This window comes from Heteronotia binoei, chromosome 4, assembly GCF_032191835.1.
Source record: "Heteronotia binoei isolate CCM8104 ecotype False Entrance Well chromosome 4, APGP_CSIRO_Hbin_v1, whole genome shotgun sequence".
Lineage (NCBI taxonomy): Eukaryota > Metazoa > Chordata > Lepidosauria > Squamata > Gekkonidae > Heteronotia > Heteronotia binoei.
This window is the reverse complement of record NC_083226.1, coordinates 33,770,275-33,787,722: the sequence shown is the minus strand read 5'-3', so window position 1 is coordinate 33,787,722 and position 17,448 is coordinate 33,770,275. Positions and strand designations below refer to the sequence as shown.

The following is a 17,448-nucleotide window of genomic DNA, read 5'->3' as shown; positions in this document are numbered from 1 at the left end:
TTCCAGGAACTGTTATCCAGCAGTCCCCAACCTTTTTGGCACCAGGGACCGGTTTTGTGGAAGCAATTTTTCCACAGACCGGGGTGGGCGGGTTTCGGGATGATACAGTTGTGCACTTTATTGGTGTGGTGGTTAAGTGTGCAGACTCTTATCTGGGGGAACCGGGTTTGATTCCCCACTCCTCCATTTGCAGCTGCTGGAATGGCCTTGGGTCAGCCGTAGCTCTTGCAGAGTTGTCCTTGAAAGGGCAGCTGCTGTAAGAGTTCTCTCAGCCCCACCCACCTCACAGGGTGTCTGTTGTGGGGGAGGAAGATAAAAGAGATTGTGAGCCACTCTGAGATTCAGAGTGGAACGCAGGATATAAATCCAATGTCTTATTATTATTACTATTATTATTACATTGTAACATATAATGAAATGATTATATAACTCACGGCCCGGTTGTTAACAGGACAAGGATCAGGACCAGTCCATGGACCAGGGGTTGGGAACCCCTGCTGTTATCTATTCAGACCTGTGCCGAGGTTCTCAGCACCTGGGCCTGTGAACTGAGTGGTGCATGTTCAGTTACTGCTTGTCTGCTGCTTTCCGAGATGCACTTGAGAGACAGTCAGGTTCCTGCAGAGGTCATAGTTGCACTGTAAGCATGAATATCGATGTTTTCCCAGTGGAACTCTTTGGAGAGGCAGAAAAAATTGCTCGCTCTGCAGTAACATGGCATCTAATGGAGATGGTCCTTGGTTTGAAATAGCAATGTACTGCTACTGAGTAATTATTTTGTGACACTGTGACAATTCCCAGCAAGCCTGAACCTGTGGGTAGAACAGGCCAAAAACCATGCCTCAGGCAGCAGATTCGGTTGGAAATTAAAATTACGTAGTGTGGGGATGTTTTATTCAGAATATGCCACAAATTCTCCCAACCAAGTGGAAAGAAACTCCAAAATAATGCCCAGCTGCCTTGGAAAGGACAGATTTTGCTGGTTTACCACCTAACCTGCAGCATAATCAATTATTGAGTCGAGCCTGTTTCTTAGGGTAGGCGTCTGTGGCCCTGTTGCTATGCTCAAGGTGTTTAGCTTACATATTTTATGACTAACCCCTGGACTCACTGAAAAAAATCCTGCTTTGAACTGCCAGGGCTAAAATGGTCATTAAATCCGGAACAGTTTTTAGAGAGAAACTTCGTTCTGTTTATTCCAACCTGTGTTTTATACCAATGCTTATATCAGCAAAGACGTCTGCATTTAATTTCTCACTTTTTTTTTAAGCTTATGGCAGAAGGAAATAATTTTCAAATAGGTAGGCCATCGCAGTTCCATGATGTACTGCTTCAAGGCACGGAAGCACTCCAACAAATAGTTCATTTAGGAGACAGCACTTGGATGGGCTCGAAAAGCAATGCTTTTTAGCTTCAGTGCTTTGAGTGCGGAGTGAACAGCTTCCCAGTACTGCTTGTAATAATGGAATGAATCTTCACTCTGGGGAAGCTGGTGAACCAGATTGGGTTGGAAACTGGAACATCAGCTAAATATACATCTCCTTTCCATAGGTGTCTTTAAATTGAAATGATTTCCCCCTCCACGTCTTTTGTGATCAACAAATTTGTTACTCAGGTATGCTCTGCTGTACAAGGTCGTGCATTCTGTAGAAAAGTGCAAACTGAGTCACCTTTTAGTATGCATCATCCCGTCTACTGAGTGCGCTATAAATAAATGCTAGTTCGAGGCCTGCCATTGGGACAGGTTGGGTGTGTGCGGAAGGATGCGCTGCTGGATCTGGCAACACATCGACAATCTGCACTCCCTGCAGGATCCGTGTTAGTAAGCATGAAGCCATATGGAGAAAGGGGCTGGGAGCAGCTTTGCCCGGCTGCAGCAGTGCCACCAAGCACTGGACTTCCATTTCCTTGTAGGACTGAATGGAAGTAGATGGGCCTACATATTGTAACTGCTGTAGACAAGCGGTTTTCTGTACAAGCAGGCCTGTGATGTGTTTTCAGGAGGAGTTTTAGACCAGGGCAACAAAAATCAAGAAAATATGGCAAACACTTTGACTACATGGAGCTGCCTGATACTGAGTTGGGGCACTGGTCTATCAAGGTCAGGATTGTCTGCTCAGGCAGACAGCAGCTCTCTAATGTCTCAAGCTGAGGTCTTTCCCATCATCTTCTACCTGCTCCTTTTAAATTGGAGATGCCAGGAATTGAACCTGGGAACTTAATAATAATAATAATAATAAATTTATTTTTAAATCCCGCCCTCCCCCACCAAAGGCAGGCTCAGGGCGGCTAAGCATGCGTAGTAGATGTTCTGAGAAGACCCCTGTGGCGCAGTGGTAAAACTGCAGTACTGCAGTCAAACTCTCTGCTCATGACCTGAATTTGATCCCGGTGGAAGTTGGGTTCAGGTAGTCGGCTCAAGGTTGACTCAGCCTTCCATCCTTCCGAGGTTGGTAAAATGAGTACTCAGCTTGCTGGGAGGAAAGCATCTAGCCATCTGAATATACCTTACTGAATGTAGCACCTTTAATTTATTGTAGTTTTTAAAAATTTTATGTAACTGTTTTTTAAATGTATTTATTAACTGTGTTTTATAATTGACTTGTATAATAATCATGGTACATACCATGTACTGTTAGCCGCCCTGAGCCTGCTTCGGCGGGGAGGGCGGGATATAAATAAAAATTTATTATTATTATTATTATTATTATTATTATTATTATTATTATTATTATTATTATTATTAAAGTGTAGATGACTGGAGAAGGCAATGGCAAACAACCCCATAAAAGCCATGAAAACGTGATGCAACATCACCCCAGAGATAGAAACGACTGGTGCTTGCACGGGGGACTACCTTTACCTTTAGTAGACGTTCTATCAATGAGTCATAGCTACAGCCACTATATGAAAGGCACCTGAATTTAAATCTGTAATCTCTCTGAATATAAACCAGTGTGGCGTCGAATAAGAATAAGAAAAATGATCTGCAGCACAGTGGAGTTTGATCAGTGCTGGTACAGCGTACTTGAAATCTTTAGGATAGGTGAATCTGTGAATGACAGCAAATGAAATATGAAAAATAAGCCTTAGCAATGTCTCAAGCAGCCACTAGGTGTCCTCTGTCAGCCACGTGGAGTTCAGGATGGAAGACACTGCAGTGCTGTGAATTCGGAGAGAAAAGGCTGCAAGTGAGGAGGCCAGGCAGCCCCCCATCTACATACTCTTGTGCAGGGGGAAGATAAAAAGTTGGGAATTCTTTATACTGGAGACAGAGAATGGACTACAGCAGAAGGGAGGAAGGCAGGTTTTGCCTCTCCAGGCTGTATCCTAGCTTGCTGCCCCTATACTTTGTCCCCTAATGCAGGGGTGGCCAACGGTAGCTCTCCAGATGTTTTTTGCCTACAGCTCCCATCAGCCCCTGCTGTTGGCCATGCTGGCTGGGGCTAATGGGAGTTGTAGGCAAAAAACATCTGGAGAGCTACTGTTGGCCATCCCTGCGAGTCAATCCCAAGACACAATTTTGAATGAGGTGGGTCATCCCAACCCCCCCCCCCCCCGAGCCATACAGCAGCTGTGGGGAATAGTTTTTTTAAAGTCTGTTGGGATGTGATTTGGGACCATTGCATGTGTGTGGGGAGAAGCTCCTGCCATCCCCTATGCACCGTTTTCCTGAGTTATTTGTCCCATGTACGTGCAGCTCTAAAATGAGTCAAATAGCTTCCCCCTGAAGCTGTTTTGGATCAGGCAAATGGCATGGGGACAAGGCAGGAACCCTTCCTTCCCCCCATGTTGTGGTACTGAGCTGAACTGTACCACCGCAGAGCTTTAAAAAGCCATTCCCCATGGCTGTTGTGTGACTGTGGGGAAAAGTGAATTGGGGACCTGGACCCGACTTATGAAAAATCATAATGCATAGTAGGGGCCTAAATCTAGCCCGACTACACATTTTCACCTTCCATTCTGTTTTCACCTCAGTGTGAAAGAATGATGAGGGGACAGAAGCTTGGAATTGGCGTTATGCCTCAGTATCTGTCAAGATAATGTCAGTGTGTCTGGGATTAAAACCTCACATAGGCAGATGATTAAGGACCGAGAAGATGTCTGAGGAATAGGGACAGAGGGAAAGGAAGGTGAAAAATAGTGGGTCCAATATCTGAGCATGAAGGCAAGAAGAAAAGAGCGGAGGAAAAGGGGAACCGAGTTATGGTGATGGTTCTGTGAAGAAAGGCCAAAGAGGCTAGAGTGAGGAAAGGCTGTGTGGTAGGGCCCAGCGGCAGTGTATCTTAAACTTAATATGGCAAAGGAGGCCATGATCTGAAAAAAAAAACCCAAACAGTGTGTGAGGAAAATATGGGGAGTTGAAGAGAGGAAGGGACAAGGAACTGGAGCAAAACTGTTTGTGGAGACTGTGTGCACTTGCCAGTAAGGATAAGCAAGTGAGGGAGGGAGCTAAAGTAAAGGGGTGTACTGGGGTAGGCTAAATTATTCCCTGCCCCTAATCACCCCAGACGTTGAATATCAAACCATGCCTACCTGCCGTCCCCCTCTTCCTTTGCAAATCCCCTCACCTCAGAGATTTTCTTTCTTGGATTTGCTGGAATGTGAGAGAACAGAGGGAACTGTATGGTGTTGGTTCTTAATTTGTGTTTCTGTAAGTGTGGGGTGGTAGGCAGTTTGAGAGTCTGTACCCTCTACAGATTAAAACAGCAATCTTTTTTAAAGTCTCCCATCATTCTTAACTTTCCTACCACTCTTGCCCATTGTTCTGTTAGAAATGATTTCCTGAATGGTTTCTTTTAAATGTGTGTGGTGTTGGGTTCCAAAATGGGGGTTCTGAATAGAATTTGGCATCTGCCTTGGGTGTGTAAACATTTTTGCTCCAACCCCCGGGACTTACGCTGGGTGTTCCTTTTTCTGGTTACAGTAAGGATTCTGCTGTTCAAAAACGGTTCCTTAATTAACCTAATCTTTTTTTGTGTTGAGAAAAGTTGGGCAGTTTGGTGCTGAGAGAAATATTTTGTGCTGACATATGAGGGTCCAGATTGTGGGAGCCAGCTGGTCCTCCAAAATCCAAAACATGCCAGGGGAGCATTTACCGATTCCGAGTCTCCACACAGAAAAATCTTAATCTGCAAAGAGAGACCAGTTACTTTGCATCCTTTTTGCCAGAGGGGTAGACTGTAACTGAGGAGTGAAACAAAGCAGGTAGATCGTAGGTCAGAGGCCAAGAGTCCGCTGTTCATGAAGGGACCTTTTACGAAACCCCAGTGGCTTTGGTGCAAATAAGAGCCAAGCTCTAAACGTTGGCTGCGGATCAGCTGATCGACAAGGGAATGGTGCATGACAGCAGTGTTATCCAATCCTTTTAATGAAGGCGCAGGAGGGGGGGCAACTTTTTTCCATGCAGTACAGCTGTTAGGGGCTGAGTTTTGGGGAGAGGGCTCAAGCCAAGCTGCTCTGTTTCTGAAAGCGAGACAGTCACATGGCCTCGAAATTAAAAAGCATTTTTAGTAGCTTGTGGGCCAGGAAGAATCCCTATGGGCTCCTTTGTCTCTGGGTGTTTCTCTTCATCTAGCCTATCAGCTGCTGACCTTGGCTGCATTCAGTAAGTCCAAACCCAAACTATGCATGACTTTTGTTGTACTTGCTGTGACATTGGAAAGTAATGCTCTTTTAATAGGGGGTGGGACCCAAGCTAAGACAGGCCCCGCTGCCTGGTTGGAAATCAGCCAGCATGCAGGTTTTTGTGTGTTTGTACTTGGTGTAATTTCCCCTAAAAGGACAGGGTTGGTTTTTTTTTTCCTTTTAGAAAAGGGAACTCTCCCAAGCGTAATGCTTATGTTATATGATTGTGCTTCCAAATAAGGGGTAGCATCCATCAAAGAGTTTGGAGTGCATGCGTATGCAAGAGAGAGCCTGTTATTTCTGGCAAAACCTTTCTATCTCCTTCTTGCTTATTTTACCATACAGTTTATTGGCTGGTATCCTGAGACAGAGCAGCCTGTGCAGGTACCTTAGCCATTGGCAGCTGCGGCTGATGGTTATGGCAATTTAAAACTACTGTTTCTTACATACAATTATGAGTGCAAGCCACTGGGTATTTTGGAATGATCTGTAGTTAATGCCACAAATTTGTGTGGGGTATGCAACTTGCTGCAATGAGCATTCTAGACTAAGTTTATCCTTTGTATTTCCTAATCCTGGCTCAGCTTCTCAGCATTAACTATGGTCCACCCAACAGAGACACACACTCTGCAACATCCTTGATCTCTGTATACACTCAGGCAATACTGGTACAGGACCTAATAATGGCAGCTACGTAATCTCTGGCTCTTCTGATTGCTCATCCTTCAGTATAATATGTGCCATTCTGTGTCAACAGTGCCTTTCTGCGCTCTGAATTGGGCAAATGTGACGGTCCTTCTGCAACAGAACAGACACAAACCTGATATTAAAAAGCATAGCGTTCAGAAACCAGTAAAAGATGATTTTAATCTTCCTGGATTTATGCTGCTACCCTGAGGGTTATTGTCCTGAATTAGGATTCATCCTGAGGTTTACCACTGTCTCTCTTCCCTCCCCCCCCCTTTGTCTGAATTAAAATCTGAATTAAGATTTCTTCAATTATTTTTGTTGCTAACAGCTTGGTATGACACCTTGTTTATTTACAGGCATTAATTCTGCTTAGCATGTTCTCGCTTCAAATTTCTCAGTTTGATTTTTTGTTCATCCTACTATGAACAGTTGGGAGCAGCCCTCACTTGCCATGAATGGATTACATTCTCATTGGCTAGTTATTGTTTCTATGTGGTCACTTTTTGGAACCACCTTTCTGTTGTTTGTAACTTAAAAGTATAGATGTATTTCTTATGGACATCCGTAGCACGCATCTGATGAAGAGAGCTTCAGTTTATGAAAGTTTAAGCTGAAATAAGTGTTGTTGGTCGTTAAGGTGCCACTGGATTGACGTAAGTAAATAAACCTCCTCATCTGTAACAAATATCCCAAAATGCCAACAGGGTGTCCTCTGTTGCGGAGTTGCTTTGCATCTCTTTCTGAGGACTGGCAGGGATGGCACTCTCTCAGCATCTGTGGACAGACCATCCTACAAAGGGTAGGGCATTAAAAGAAACCTGTGCCTGATCTGATCAAACCTCCCAAAGGAGGCTAAACAGTGATCTGAACCTGATGAAGTGTAGGGCAAGTGGCACATGGGGACTCAGTGACCAAACAGTGAAAATACATGAAAATACGTTTTAAATATTTTGTCATGGAGACACCTCTGTGTTGTTGGCAATAAATGAAACAGCATAAGCCAATGAGCAAAGACAACTGTGTTTCTCCTGAGAAAAGTGGCATAATTGGTATAGGCTGAGGGTGGCCTAAGGCAGATATTAGATCTCCCTTGCATGGAGACAGAAGGCCTACCCATTTAATTTGTTCTGCCTGGTAATGTTTTCTGCTTCATGGAAAAGGATGTGTGTTCCAGAGCAAGATAGGGGCAATTGTGGTACTTTGCAGACTGAGCAATCTCCATCTCCAGTGTGCTACTGCTGCCTAGAAATCTAGTGGGCCTCTGCCCCAAGGTACTTACAGTTATAACATTTCATGGAGTAGGGAAGAGGAAGGATGGGAGGGGCAAGACCAGCAAAGAAGGAATCTGAAGGCTTTGTTGCACTTTGCTTCAGTTTTTGGAGATCTATACCGTTTAGGATGGGGGTGGAGAGCCAGGTTTTGAAAGAACAAAGTTTTTCACCATGGAGGCAAACAGGAAGAGAGAGGGTCACTTAAATTGATATAATGTACTGGGTTGGGCATTATACCTGGAGACCTAGATGTGAATCCCACTCAGCTGTGAAGGTTTACTATCTTACCTTGGGCCAGTAAGGCACTAGGGATGCCAACCTCCAGGTGAGGCCTGGAGATTTCCAAGAATGACAGCAGATCCTCAGACTACAGAAATTAGTTCTGTTGGAGAAAATGTCTGCTTTGGAAGATGGATTCTATAGCATTATACTCTTCTGAGGTCCCTCCCTTCCCAAAACACCACCCTTCCCAGGCTTCATCCACAAATCTCTAGGAATTTCCAAGCAAAGTTGGCAGTCCTTTGGTGCAAGCTTGGCCTCAGTTACCTGACGGAGTGATTATGAGGATAAAATGGAGCAAACAAGATACAGATGTGTTTGGGATCAGGAGAGGGGGGAAGAATTCCAAGGTACTAATAACCAAAAAAAGGAGAAAAGAATATTACAAACAATAACCAGTTATGTATTATAAAGCACTCAGCTTCTTAGCTGGGAAAACTGGCCCATCTTTGTGAAATCCAACACTTTTTAGGTTGTGTGGCACAGTATTTCCTCTCCCCCCACCTTCCTTTGCATAAGACACTAGTTAGGTTGATGCATTCCAGCAGAGAACAGTAACAGCCTGGAGTCTCTTATCCATTAGTCATGTCTGTCTTATCAACCCCCCCCCCCCCCATCCCCGCCCCCACTCAGCTTTTCTCAGCTTTCTCTCTGGAGAAAGGCAGGAGCAAACAATTGCAGTGAAACGCAGGTCTATTTCAAACCACCCCCTTCCAATCAGTACGCTGTAGCAATCAGGGACAATGCAAAAGCCATTGAGACAGTTTAACAACCCAGCTGATAAAGAACCCTGTCGGTAAAATGGAGGTATTAATTTGCTTTTGCTGGTGGATTTTCCCCCCACCCCAGCACAAGTTATGAAATCCACAAAAGAGAAGACAAGGAGGACATATGTTAGGGAACCTATTGGAAAACAATCGTAAACGCTGTACTTGGGAGCAGCTGTTTTGAACACTCCCCCCTCAATTAATCCAGAAGCAGCTGCAGAAATAGCTGACACTGTCCTCAGAGCCAGTCTTCAAATGGTTAAAGGGAACGTTAGCGGAGGGGGCCAGGGGTGATTTCATTGTATATCGTGGCTTGTTTGAAGCAGGTCTGTTGGAGGGATGTCATGGTAGGGAACTAAGCAGAACAAGAGGAAGTCCTTAAAATTTTTTTTCAAGTTTAGATTCCTACCCCCAAGGGGATGCATAAAAAGCAGAAACCCGTGCATGCTTTTGGTGCCCTCTGTTGCTTCAAAAAGAAATGCCGGTGAGATAGAATGCTCTGATAGCGTGATATAGTTACGGGCTGGCTGTTTTCCAAACCAGGTAATTGGATTTTTAACTTTCTTTTTCCTTATATTTCTATTATTGTGATTTAATGGACATGTGAAGTCCATTTGTAGTCTGCAGAAAGTTTTGTGCAAGAATAAATATTTTCTGGCCTTTAAGTTCTCTGTCCCCCCCCCCCCCCCCAATCATAGACTAACAAAGTTGTTTCCCCTTTGAACCAAAATGCTTACGTTATTCTTTAAAATCAGATTTGTGACTTTTAAGGCAAGGACTGTTTTCAGGTCTGTACATTAACAACGTATTGTAAGAGAAATAGACTTTACTGAGTTACTCATATGCTTGTGTCCATTCAATCTTTTGCAGGGAACAGGCTTCTTTTTATTACAGTTAAAAAGATCAATAATACAGATATCTGCCAGGCCTACAAATCTTTTCTACTGGAAATGTGACCTGGGCTTAATATGAAGTGAATTTCACTGAAACACCTATAATCTGGTTACAGAACTCCTTGACTCCATTAAATAGTACGGGCTTGCTTTGCCACCTTGTGTGGACCAATTCTTTGTAGAATTGCTTGGTGATTATGCTTTTTACTGTTGATTGTGGCAGCAAGTGTTGTACCTGTTGTGTTTTTTGTGTATATAAGTGTGACCTTCCCCTTGGAAAGCAGGGCATAAGTTTCTAAAGATGACTCCAGTGTAATGAAATTCAAGTAGACCCCCACGTTTTCACCAAGCCTTTTATTTTCAGTTCTCTACAACAAAGTGCAGTATTGGTATGTGTATTCCTGGTCCCATTGGCCTAATCCTGCTTTTGTGTAGAGGATAGCTTTGATAGTTATAAAATCAATCCTATAGAGATTGGTTTTTGACTCTTTCTAATCTTCACTAAGAATGGGGATTTGCTTGCTCTTAAATACTTCTTAGAACAATGGCTTTTCCTTAAAAAAATTAATGGGCGGCAATGTTGGTGGTATAGTGATTGCATAATACTTATGGCTTACAGTAGAGTAATCGTCTTTAGACTGTGTGACAGGGCATGTTAGTATGACCTTCCACAAATGTATTGTGAGAAATAAAACATTTTAAACAATTAAAGACTTCCACGAGTGTCCGGGTATTCATCCTTCCAATCAGCATTGTCTAAGAGTTTGTTCTCCTTGTAGGGTTGCCAAGTCTGTGTTGGAAAATACCTGGAGACTTTGAGGGTGGAGCCGAAGAGGGTGGGGTTTGGGGAGTGGCCTCATCATGGTACAATGCTCGAGCCTACCCTCCAAAGCAGCCATTTTCTCCAGGGGAGCTGACCTCTGCCAGCTGGAGATCAGTTGTAAAAGCGGGAGATCTCTAGGCCCCACCTGTAGGCTGGCAACCCTATCTTCTCCATAGCAGGTATGGTGAAACCCAATACAAATGTTTGCCACCATAAGTATGTACACTTATCATTTTAAATAGGTGGCTAATTAAAATTGTGTAAATGAACCGCGAGAGCAAGTTCTTTTGCATTGCAAGTACAAGGTACCTCCATTTTTAGCTATGGAAAATACCTGGTGACACCTGTCAGAAGTGCCTAGAGATAAGGAACCTTTTCAGGTGCTCCTACTCTCCCATCCCTTGACTAATTTTTGTACTGATGTTCCTCCAGGGAGCAGGCAAACAACCCTATAGGTGGGTTTGCCAGTTTGAGGGATAGTGGCTGAGTTCAGACAATAGGCAGGAATGTGGTTTAATTAAACCTCAGTAATTAGTGTGATGGCCTGTCTGATTGCAGGCCACTGTTCTAACTTTCGTTAGGTAGGGTCTATCAGATAAGGATCTGTTTATTAACCTTAGTTTGTCTTAAGTATGGTTTTTGTGTGATGTGCAGGAAAGGAACCCTGGCTGGCTCCCTTGCACTACCTTCCCTGGCGGCTGTGAAGGTGCTGAAACCATGGTTTTAAAAAATTATTTTTGTATTTTATGCGTGTGTGCGCTTGTGTGTGTGTGTGCACCTGGAAGTCATGGCGACCTCTGATGACTGATCCCTACTGGGGGCCAGGAAGATATTCAGGGAGGTGGCTGACTAAAGCCTGCTCCTGCCCTCCTGACTCCTGGTATTCCAAGGACGTCTCCCATCCAAGTACTTCCCAGAGTCTGCCTTGCTTAGCTTCTGGGATCTGGCCTATCCAAATCTGGGCTTGCTTGGACTATCCAGGTCAGGGCATGAAACCAGTTTTTGTGGAGGTAAACAAGAGGCGAAATGCCTTATCTGTGAACTGAATCCTGGGTTCACAAACTAACCATAGTTAAAGTAAACCTATGTTCCATGTGGATTGGCTTGAACATACGAACCAGAAGCCACCTGATTTCATTCCTGACTACAGCAAGGATATCTCTCTGAGTTTGGGCTCCACACTGGTTTTGGCAGAAGCCGTGAGTGAGAATATGTTGCCACCTGCGAGAAATCTAAGACACTTGAACTGAAACCCAGACTAGTGAGTTGGGGAGGTGTTTCCCTTCTTCCCGTGGCTCCTTCACAGGTTTCCGCAGAGTTAGTCATTGGATGGCAGAGAAGCCCTACTCCTGCCCTACTCAGGGACTGGAAATGGGTTTGTAGCACAGCAGACTGGTGTTGGGTCGGAGCCACGAGGCCACTCACGTCACAGAAGAGTGAGCTTTTTAAAAAGGCCTGCTTTGAAGACCTGTCTTGTGTAGGACTTTAAAGTACAGTGAATGATATGATATAAGCGAGGGTAATGCTATTCATCAAATACTGAGAGAGGAGATTATTTCCACCTGATTTCTTTTGTAGGGAGGAAGAGAGGTAAGACCATAAAAGTTAATTAATAAAATAAATCATTGATTCTGAAATGAACGATGCACAAGTCTGTGCCGTGTAGGGGATCAACATGAACTTGGTAGGTTGATCATCATATGCAATGCTCTTGTGCCCGTGTGATAAGGATACTGATAAAGAGGTGTATAACAAAGAGAGTCATGTGCAGCAGAGTGGCTAGATTCCATCCAGTAGCAAGATTTTTGTATGTGTGTTTTGCGTGTGTGTGCACACCTGGAAGTCATGGCAACCTCTGGTGACTGACCTCTACTGGGGACATGGAGGATATTCAGAGAGGTGGCTGAATGAAGCCTGCCCCTGTCCTCCCAGCTTTTGGTATTTCAAGGCAGTCTCCCATCCAAGTACTCGCCAGAGTTGACCCTGCTTTAGCTTCCAAGCTCTGACGAAGATTGGGCTTGCCTGGGCTATCTAGATCAGGGCAGGCCAACAAGATTTTTTGAGGTATGACCTTTCAAAAGTCAAACTCCCTTTGTAAGTTGAGAAGATATTTGAAGGGGCTGAATGAATGGTTGTTTTTAGTTTAACATGTATTTAGTTGGGCTGGAATCAGTCTACAGCTAGTACATTTTTGTCCCATCTTTTGTCCAAGGAATTTGGGGCATGGGGTACTTGTTTTTCTCTGTTCCTCTGTTTTGTATCACTGCAACAACCCTGTGATGTAGGTTAGGCTGAGACCAATGGACTCAAGGCCCAGAGTGGTATATCGGTTAGAATGTCAAACTAGGATTTGGGCATTCTGGGTTCAAATCTCTGTGGAAGCTTGCTTAGTTGACTTTTGGCCAGTCCCTTTTTTTCAGCCTGACCTATCCCACAGTATTATTGCTAGGTTAAAATAGAGATTGGGAGAATAATGTTACGAGTTTCTTTGGGTCCCCCTTGGAGAGAAAAACAGGGTATGTATGAATAAATAGTCACTCTGGGTGTCTCAGCCTAGGTCTCCTAGGCCTTAGTCTTAACAGCATAACCACTACATTATGAAGGCTCTGATACAGAGAATCTGGAAAATCTTTTGCAGTTGGTGCCACAAGATGGCAAGAGATTTAACACTGGCCCCTAGGAATGTGGGGTTTGTTTGGTCTAGTCTTGTGCATGGCTTGCCCCTAGGAATCTGAAAAATTTTCCTGCTCTGGATTATAGAAATGAAAACAGAGGTCCCTGGTTCCTAACTAGGTTCCCCAGCACTCACATGCTCCACCTTAATACCATATAAATTTTCCCAAGAGAGCTCTCTAGCTGCTGTTTGGAAAACAGGGTGCTGTACTCAGTGGACCTTGCTTTGATTCAGAAGGCAGTTCTTACCTTCAGAAATACACATCAGTAAAAATCATTTTGATTTTCTTGTGATCCCCCCCCCCCCCCCAAGAATTATCCCATGTGTATCCTGTACTTCGTCTAAGGATCTCTGCAAAGTGTACAACGGGGTATTCTTTTTTTTTAACCATTACCACAACCTGAAGTGGAGGGGAAGGAGTAGGGGAAGAGAGAGAGGGAGAGAGAGAGAGAGAGAGAATTGACCCAGTGTTGGAGAAATTTGAACGTAGATTTTTGTGATGAATTACATACTGGAACACAGTTCACAAGTAGCAAGAAACAATGGGCTCACATTACAGGAGTGAGCTTTGGAAATCCTTGGACTTGCATGTTTCTTTTATGTAACATACAGGCTTAGCAGATCCTACTGAACACATTATTTCCCAGACAAATATATCATTAGATCCAGGTAGGCAGCCGTGTTGGTCTGAAGCAATAGAACAAAGTAGGAGTTCAGTAGCACCTTTAAGATCAACAAAGTTTTATTCAGAATGTGGGTAGGGTCGTAGCCCTGCAACCCCAGAGGGGTGGGGGAATGAGGGTTTCTTGGCCAGGTTGTGGGGCGGGGGGGTGACTCTACTCATATCCTGAATAAAACTTTGTTGGTCTTAAAGGTGCTACTGAACTCCTAAATATATCATTGTTATTCTTAATGTCCTCTCCATCATCTTTTAATATTGTTTCCTTCAAGTAGAGTCTTTCAGCATTTAAAACAATAACTGCTATTTTGATGTTAAACCTTTTGGCTGCACAAGAAGTTAAAATACAATGTTTTCAGATTTTGATTTGATAACGGACTTCTTTAATGTCAGCAAATATTTATGCTTATATATTTTCAGTGGAAAATACTGTATTTTTCCATTTTTTCACAGCATTTAGGAATCTTTTTCTTTTATATTTTACCCAAAGAAAGTAGTTTTGCTAATTTTAAGTGGCAGTTTTTAAATGGGGAATGTTAAAGGCGAAAGAGAGACACTATGTTTTTTCTTTGATTTCACACTTGGTATCAGTATATAGATTAGAAAGAATATTTCCTAATCATTAGTTTCTGTGTAGTTTCTCTTTATAGTAGCATGCTTTATGGCTAATTGAGACAGCAGAACTTATCCTGTTCCAACATATACCATGGTTAGCATGTAAATATCTGTATGGATCTAGCTGGAACGCATCTTCAGTCTTGCTGCTTGAGAAACATGACTGAATTAGTGGCACACAGACCAGCACTTTGGGCCGACTCAGACGCACCTTAGAAACCTACCCTCAAAATCTTTACAAATGCTAACACCTGCTGCCTGTCCCCATCTCGAACTCACCCCATCCTCCAGCATCCTCAGAGCGGCTCAAAGTGGTAGCAAAGTGAGCCGCACACCAGTTGCCTCCTCAGCGTCTGGACAGGGAAGTGAGCAAGTGAGGCGTCTTGGCAGTGTGAAACCGCCCAGCCGTCCCAAGCTGCTTCCAGGGGTTTTTTTGGGTGAAAACTTGCCAGAGCACTTGAGCACTTAACCTGTTGTGTGAGAAAACGAGCAGTCTGGCTTCTGAAGCCACCCCCCCCCATCTGATTGAGCCAAGTCACCTGGCAGATGGGATGAGGTCGCCTCCCTGGGAAGTGTGTGGAGGCTTCAGGACAGCTCCAATTTGGGACGCCGCCCATCCACCCCTAAATGCCTGTCTGTTAGCAGCCTAAGTTCACCTTCTTGGATCCTTGTAGAAGTGATCAAGCTTCTCTGGGTTTTGTGTTTTGCATTTGAAGTCAGACATCAGGGTTTTTCCGGCCAGCTTTAAAACATTTGTAAAGAAATAATTAGAAGAACATTTCCTAGTATAGATGGGATTTTTGGTAGGACCGCTCATGTTTAAACCAGCAATTCTGCTGAACCAAGAGTTTGTCAGTCTTTCTTAATTTTCGCTTATGATATAATTGTATCCCAATAGATTTTCTGCCTCTGAAGTTATAAAAATCCCAAGATAATGAATTGGTTTTTTTCAGTCCGTGACAAACTATTTTAGATCATAATTGAAATGAATGCCTAGGAGTTCGGTTCTAGTTCTATTTAATTTATTCCCTGAGATGCTGATATATAAATCAAAATGTCTTAGAACACAGTTTAATGAAATTGTAGAATCTCTTAGAGAGAGGACCTTGCCCTCTGTGTAAAGATTAATTTTAATTTATCCTCATCCACTCAAATACACTTAATTTCCTGCACAGCTCTTACGAATGCATCTGATGGTTTAGGACTTATTTCAAATATTAATGCCTGCTGGAAGTAACTCTGATGGGTTTTCCTAAGTAGGGGAAATTTTGATGAGTTATAATAATTGAGTTGTGTGTTGCAACAAATGGCCATTCTTCTCCTAGGATCCTTGATTTTTGGGCTAGTGAACAGCATACCCATGGAGGGGTTTCTTTGGTTAAATCACTAATATATGCAGTTTCTTTAGTTAACTGGAGAAAAATTGGACAGAAACCACCTCCCTTGGGAACCCCAGTTGGATCACTCATTGGTTCTCCCATAGACTGGGTCTTGATTAGGGATCAGACAGCAAAATTCAGTCATGAAATCTACCTGAATGGGATTGTATGATCATCTTTAGTTTTATGGTTTTAGCATATTATTTATTATTTTATATTACTTCATTTATTGCCCTCCTTTCTTATTGAGACGGCGGTGGATTGGATGGCTTGGGTCCAACAGAATGTTTCCATGACTTTCCTGTATCCCCAAATACCCCTGGAAACGTGCAGCATTTTTTTTTGGGGGGGGGGCCTGCTGCGAGACAGGGGAGGTGAAAGTCATGCATACCTGTATGCAGAAATACTCTACTGGCTCTAAACCAATGTATTTACATTGTTAGCTTTACTCATGGATGCTAATTTTTTGTCAAGACTGTTTTAGAAGATTATTGCAGCTGCTTGGGAATTCTAGGGTTAACTGCCAGGATAGAAAACTAAGAACAAATGCTTATCGGTGCATGGATCTTTAAACCTCCTTAGTTCTCAAGGCCTCGCAATTTCCATTCTTGTAATACTTGATTCAGATTCATCTTCCTTCTCTTCTATGCTTGTTTCTCTTTGCTATTAGCCTGCATGTGTGTCTATGTGTGTGAGTGTCTTGGATAGGCTTGCCAACCTCTAGGTAGGGCCTGGAGTTCTCCCAGAACTATAATCTCATCTCCAGAGTACAGAGGTCAGTTTTCCCTAAAGAAAATGGCAGGTTCAAGAGATTTCAACTCTAAAGTATGCTGTTGATTCTAGGTGAAATCCCTCCCCACGGTCTCTCCTCCACAGGCATCAGAATTTCCCAGGTTGGAGTTGGCAGCCCTAGTCATGGGCAGGTTTTCCATTGAGCCTTTTTTTCTTTTTTAACCATTGTCAAGTCTATCCCAAACAGGATGGTTTTGAGAGCATACCTAATCTTTTCCCATTGGTAGATCTAATCTGTAACCAAACACAATGAATAGCTCTTGGTTTGGGCTGTGGGTCTCCTTTACACAGGTGGGTCCAGATAAACCACACATCTAAGAAACAGAATTCCCTTGTGATGCAATTGCTGCATCATGCCATGGAAGAATCTGGATTGTCTGGCAGGTAGTTCTTTGAGTTGTCATGGGGGTGTGAGTGGTGGGTGGAGATCCAAGCCACCTTTGTGTGACAATGTTGGAGGAGGGCTTTTCTGCTTCTTAGAGATCCCAAAAGACATGGAACACTAGCTTGGGAGGTTTCTTGGAAACGTAAGCAAGGGATTTTGCCAGTTTGAAAGAAAAGCAGGAAAAGACGGATATATCAGGCTTTTTGTGTTGCCTGAGGGGGATGAAAAAACATGGAGACGTTGGTGTGGATGGCTGGGACTTAGGTTCCGACAGGTATATACCCTTATCCCTGATACTGCATGAGAATACCCCACTGTCAGCTGTGAAAATATGGCCTTGGAGAGGGATTACCGGTAGTTATTTACATTGATGGCAACTATTAAGAGGGCAAGGGGAGTTGACCTGAAGAAACTGCAACTTGTGCTGTATAGAAGATGGTATATATGATGTTGGTCTCCCAGCCTCATTGTGTAGGAAATTGTGCTTGGTTGTGATCCCTCGTTTTGGAATTTTGCAAGCAGGCCGTGGTCACCACTCCTAAATGGCTGTCATGAGGAGCTGGGGCCAAATCA

General features: G+C 43.5%; 1 protein-coding gene across 2 annotated transcripts in view; it reads left to right on the top strand.

The window, feature by feature from the left end:
• PSD3 (pleckstrin and Sec7 domain containing 3) overlaps nt 1-17,448 on the top strand; it is a 204,722-nt gene that overhangs the window by 54,772 nt on the left and 132,502 nt on the right. Inside the window, exon 1 of one of the 2 annotated variants that reach the window (XM_060237096.1) lies at nt 17,130-17,149. The exons of the other annotated variant lie outside the window; for it this stretch is intronic. The gene's annotated coding sequence lies outside the window, so the exon portion shown is untranslated. Of the gene's footprint in view, nt 1-17,129; nt 17,150-17,448 lie in introns of those variants that run through there. 2 annotated transcript variants of the gene reach the window in all.